The following is a 6207-nucleotide window of genomic DNA, read 5'->3' as shown; positions in this document are numbered from 1 at the left end:
GAAACAGTGTCAGACTTTATTTTTCTGGGCTCCAAAATCACTGCAGATGGTGACTGCAGCCATGCAATTAAAAGACGCTTACTCCTTGGAAGGAAAGTTATGACCAACCTAGATAGCATATTGAAAAGCAGAGACATTACTTTGCCAACAAAGGTCCACTAGTCAGGGCTATGGTTTTTCCTGTGGTCATGTATGGATGTGAGAGTTGGACTGTGAAGAAGGCTGAGCGCCGAAGAATTGATGCTTTTGAACTGTGGTGTTGGAGAAGACTCTTGAGAGTCCCTTGGACTGCAAGGAGATCCAACCAGTCCATTCTGAAGGAGATCAGCCCTGGGTGTTCTTTGGAAGGAATGATGCTAAAGCTGAAACTCCAGTACTTTGGCCACCTCATGCGAAGAGCTGACTCATTGGAAAAGACTCTGATGCTGGGAGGGATTGGGGACAGGAGGAGAAGGGGATGACAGAGGATGAGATGGCTGGATGGCATCACTGACTCGATGGATGTGAGTCTCAGTAAACTCCGGGAGTAGGTGATAGACAGGGAGACCTGGCTGCTGCGATTCATGGGGTCACAAAGAGTCGGACACAACCGAGCGACTGATCTGATCTAATCTGGTGTCTTCTTTGTAGAAATGTCTATTTAAGTCTTCTGTCCATTTCTTATTGAGTTGTTTTGGTTGTTGTTGTTGTTGTTATTGAGTTGTATAGGCTGTTTGTATATTTTGGAAATTAGGCCCTTGTTGGTTGGCTCATTTGCAAATATTTTCTCCCAGTTGGTAAGTGGTCTTTTCATTTTGTTTATGGTTTCCTTTGCTGTGCAAAAGCTTGTAAGTTTGATTAGGTCCCATTTGTTTATTTTTGCTTTTATTTCTTCTGCCTTGGGAGAGTGATCTAAGACAATGTTGCTACGATTTACGTCAGAGAATATTTTGCCTATATTCTCTTCCAGGAGTTTTATGGTCTCATGTTGAAGTCTTTAAGCCATTTTGAGTTTACTTTTCTGCATGGTGTGAGGGTGAGTGTGTGCTCTGACTTCACTGATTTACATGTAGCTGTCCAGTTTTCCCAACACCACCTGCTGAAGAGACTGTCTTCATTGTATATTCTTGGTTGCTTTGTTGAAGATTAATTGACCATAGGTATGTGGGTTTATTTCTGGCTCTCTAAATGATTTTGAATCAATGCTATGTTTCTAAAACAACAAGATCAAATAATAAAGGTAAAGAAATTTAACCCTAAAAAGATACATTCAGTCAAGTAAAAATGAGGTTGTTCAAGTCAATTTTTGTCTTGAAAAAAATGTTCATAAAATATTATTAAATGAATAAAGCAAGTTACAAAACATGACATACGGCATAATATATATTTTTGTCTGTCTAAAGTACTAAACATAACATATCAGGACAAGGGTTTGCAAGTATGTACATCAAAGTATAATAATTAATTGTGTCTCAGTAGATGTGATTATGAGTGTATATTATATTCTCTTTGCTTTGTGTTCTGATTTTTATTGTTTCATAATATTCAAGAAATTTTTAAGAACTGGTTTACTATATATAAATTTATTTAAAATAAACCATGCATTTTCAATGAGGGCCATACACTCCCAAAAGTGGGAAAATTGGGTCTTGGAAGTATATGAATAACCCAGTCCAGTAAAATCTTGTTATTCTTAATATTTAATTTCATGTGGAGAACAATTTGGAAGAAAAAATTATCAAAAAATATGGTCTTTGGGGGAAAATGATTTTTAAAAATTTGAGAAACACTGAAATTGACCAAGATAAAACTTTTTTTACAATATACACAAAGTATAAAAATCACAATTTATAATTAAAACTAAAACCATTATTCTAACACATATTTTCTTTGCATATTCTCTTCCTCTGGAAAAAAGGCAAAGGTCTCGCAGATAACCGAAAGCAGTCTCACACTCAAGCTGACGTCAACCAAAGAAAAGTTAAATCATTAACAGACCTTAATATCAAATTGGCTCTTCTTGGCAGGTGAAGTCAGAGATTTTACTCTAAAATGATGGTACTCTTGGCCATCTCCTCAAATAAATTGATTTTTTAAAGACAGATAAGGGATTTTACAAATAGAATTACATAACTCATAACACATGGGTTGGTGTGAACACTGTTATGATTTTTCACATCAGTGTAATAATCCCTAGGGAAACCTACAGTCTATTCACTCTGGGGCCATCTAATCTCTTATTCTGGTTACTGCTCATGGTGGGAAAGCATAATTACTGAAGTAAATATTTGAAATTTAAGGTTAAATCTGTCACCACAGCAATGGCAACAGCAAGTAACATATGAACTCACAATCAGGTCACACCTTTAACAGGCTTCAACAGGCCAGTCCTCCCAATTTCGTCAATATTTCTTATTTCACCTTCTGAAAGGAATCTTGAGGAATAAAACAATGCCAATAAAGTTTCACTTACTCTTTTCTTGCACCTGCCAACTCCCAGTTACAACTGCACATGGTTTCCAAGATGAAACACAGCCATAAATGTCAGAACAGTGGAACCAGCGATCAACACCAGGCAACGCAAATGCAAACATCGCAGAACTGAATTCGGAGTGTATTTCTGAAACTACTATTCTAGTAGACCAAAACTTACTCATTCTAACCAGTCTAACTGACAATAAGATACAAAAATACACGTGGGATTCTGGGCTGGGGTCTCAACAAAAACAAGCATGCACATCCTAGAATATAACAGAGAGACTAACCATAATATAGGAGAAGCTCCTGATGATTTGAGCTGCACTTGACTCCAGTAGTCAAGAACACATTTACAGAACTTGATTCCACTGATCTTGGAAGAGAGACAAGAGAAGGTTTCAATAGTCCCAAAGCAAAAGCTTGGCACTGGGGACCATCATGAGCATGTTGCTGGCTGACTTCTATAAGGATTTGATAGTTAATCAATTCTTTTATTACCAGATGCTTCTACAGGCACATTTCAGGTGGTTTCACTGGCCAAAATAGACTCTCCCTGCCCAGCCCTTCAAAAAGGCTGCTTAGTAACCTACACCAAACACATTAACTCTACAAGTCCAAAATGATCCAATTATTCCAAGAAGCTCCCTCATCCATAAGTATTTCTTTTAAAAATCATCTTTGCTTTAGCTGTGCAGATCAGATCTGCATGTCATTTTCCAACCTATGTAATATGACACTGAGGTCAGAGTGCTGGGACATTTACTTAACTTGAGCCATTTTTCTGTTATGACAGTCATCAAATTTTTCTCAATTCCCTGTTTCCTTAGCCTTCCAAAAATAATTCCAATCTGGTGCTTACCGTGTGGGTTCCCACCTTCAGGATGGGAAAACATGATGTGAACACAATGAAAGAAATACCAGTTTGTGTTCACTGCTCTGGTGTACCCAGTACTGCCATTGTTTTAGATCTCTCAATGCAAGTCAATCTTGCCTGTCATCAAAATTTACAGACCCTGAAAACTAAAAGAGCCATGACATTTAGCTATTCTCATGAATTCTGTGAAAGAGAACACGAGCATCAAGTATTCAAGGGATTAATGGAAACTGTTCCCTAACAAGCTGTAAATCTGTCCCTAATTTTAGGATTTCTATTATCTGACTCATAAAACACTGAGATGGCTATAACAAGAAAACCCAATTTGCTAAAGAAATAGCCCACATTTACATTTTAGCACATTTGTATTTACCTTTATAATCTCCCCCCAACTGTGCTAGTGTCAAGTGGAGGATGAGGTAATGTTTGCACCTAGTCAACAGTCTTCAATTCCAGACATCTGTAATAAATTTTCTTCAGGCTCAACACTGGTACTGCATACACACCTGGAGTTTGAAATAAGTTACTGTGATATGATGCCACACTCCCTGTTACGGTTTGCTAGCCTGGGCAATGGGGAGGGCTTACCAGAAATCTCTGACCTCACTAGAGAAAAAGAGCAGAATTTTAAATGGATGTCTTCATCTAGCCTCTGTAAATTCAACAACATCTTAAAGAGGTATCTTTTCTTTGAATCGTGCATAGGACAGAAAACAGAAAAGACTTAAGAACATTTATTTACACATGGATAGTGAATTTGTGATCCATGGGGTTGCAAAGAGTCAGACACGACTGAGCAACTGAACTGAACTGAACTGAGTGAATTATGGATCATTCTTACTCTGATATTTGTTCACATTGAGTTTTTGTCTTATGTTTGCTGTTTTTTACTAGCATGTGAACTCAGAACTATTTGGGAGGGGGATAGCTCTTCTGGGTCTATTCCTGGTCTTGCACCTTATGGATAATAGAGCTGAATGAATGTGAATGGGTCAGCTTTTACATGGAAAGCCAGAGAGGACCAACAGATGAGTTCTTCTGGGCAACACTCACTGCAACTTAGCAGTTAAAGCAATGTGTGTCTTCCAATGATCAATTGACCTGAGATAGAAACCCTTAAGAAAATGGGCCTGGCTTTTCAATATTCCTTAAAAGATTTCCCTGAAAACCCTTCTACACTCAGGAACTCAGAATCTCCATGAAATATCCAAAGAGAAAACTGTTGATTCAAATTTCAGTTGATTTTGAGTTCTCCTTCACAGTTAGAAGAATCTCAGGCTAACAAAAGAAGTCATGTATTATTCTTGCCCATTCAACATGTGTGTTGACCCATGTTAGAGGAAAACTGGAAACAGTCCTAGGCCTAGGCTCGGATTTATCACTGACAGGGCATTTCACATTCCCTAGCCATACTTCCCTTTGCATGAAATGAAGTTGGTGTCTGCAATTCATTCTAACAAAAATTTTGGTTTCTCCTTAAACCTTCAAATACATCAGAACCTTCCTGAGTCTCATTTTGCTCATTTATAAAATGAAGGAATTATATGATTTCTAAACTTGCATCCCATGTGATATTTAGAGATTGTAGAATCCCTTATAAAATTATGCCATTTATACAAAGTTTTCAATCAGAGAAAAAAACTCTTTTCACTAAGTTGCTCTAACTCAAACTCAGTAAGACAAAATGTTTCAGCCTAAAATCAATCCATTTCCTTCTTGTCTTATATACTACAAGTTAATTCTTAACTTTATATCTTAGTCCACGTGAATCTTTGTATAATACTCAGAACTTGAAAGTGTTTCCCAAGATTTTCTTTTCCCTTGGTTAAATCTGCCCAGTTAAGTTTTATGACATATGTAGAAAACGAGACACTGTGATAACTATTTTAAATGGTCTTGCTAGTTATCTTTGCAAAGGAAGTTTTAACAGAGCAAAAATATATTTCAGTACTGAAAAAATATGTAAGAAGCTTGTTTTGTAAATAAGGTGATGATTTTGTTTTATTCAAAATATTAAATATCAATTGCCTGGAAATAGAGATAGCAGAATGAAGTCTCAAGCAAGAATTGAAAATGTTCCAACCTTTTATGCAATTCAAACAATGATAAAACTAGGAAGAATTAATTGAATTCTATCTTCTCAGGTTCAAGTAGAGAGAAAATAAAAAATACACTGAGCTTTACTGTGTTTTAAGCCCCATTCTAGCTACTTTTACAAAACTGTCCTCTCCCAGAAGGGAACCCTCCTACAGAATTGGTGGAAATGTAAATTGGTGCAGCCACTATGGAGAACAATATGGAGGTTCCTTAAAAAACTAAAAATAGACCTCCCATAAGACCCTGCAATCCCACTTCTGGGTATATATCTGGAGAAAAACATGGTCCAAAAGGATACATGCACCCCAGTGTACACCGCAGCTTTATTTACAATAGCCAAGAATGGAAGCAACCTAAATGTTCACTGACAAATGAAGAAGATGTGGTACATATATAAGGGAATATTACTCAGCCATGAAAAGGAATAAGATAATCCATATGCAGCAACCTGGATGGACCAAGAGATTGTCTTCCTGAGTGAAGTAAGTCAGACAGAGAAGGAGAAATATGTATGACACCCCTTATATGTGGATTTCTAGAAAGAAATGATACAAATAAACTTATTTATAGAACAGAAAAAAAAAAACAACCCTATCCTCTCCCAAGGAAATATCAATAACCTCAGATATGCAGATCACACCACCCTTATGGCAGAAAGTGAAGAGGAACTCAAAAGCCTCTTGATGAAGGTGAAAGTGGAGAGTGAAAAGGTTGGCATAAAGCTCAACATTCAGAAAATGAAGATCATGGCATCCGGTCCCATCACTTCATGGGAAATA

The sequence above is a fragment of the Bison bison genome, unplaced genomic scaffold, assembly GCF_000754665.1.
Source record: "Bison bison bison isolate TAMUID 2011002044 unplaced genomic scaffold, Bison_UMD1.0 scf7180017864376, whole genome shotgun sequence".
Taxonomy (NCBI): domain Eukaryota; kingdom Metazoa; phylum Chordata; class Mammalia; order Artiodactyla; family Bovidae; genus Bison; species Bison bison.
This window is presented reverse-complemented; position numbering follows the sequence as displayed.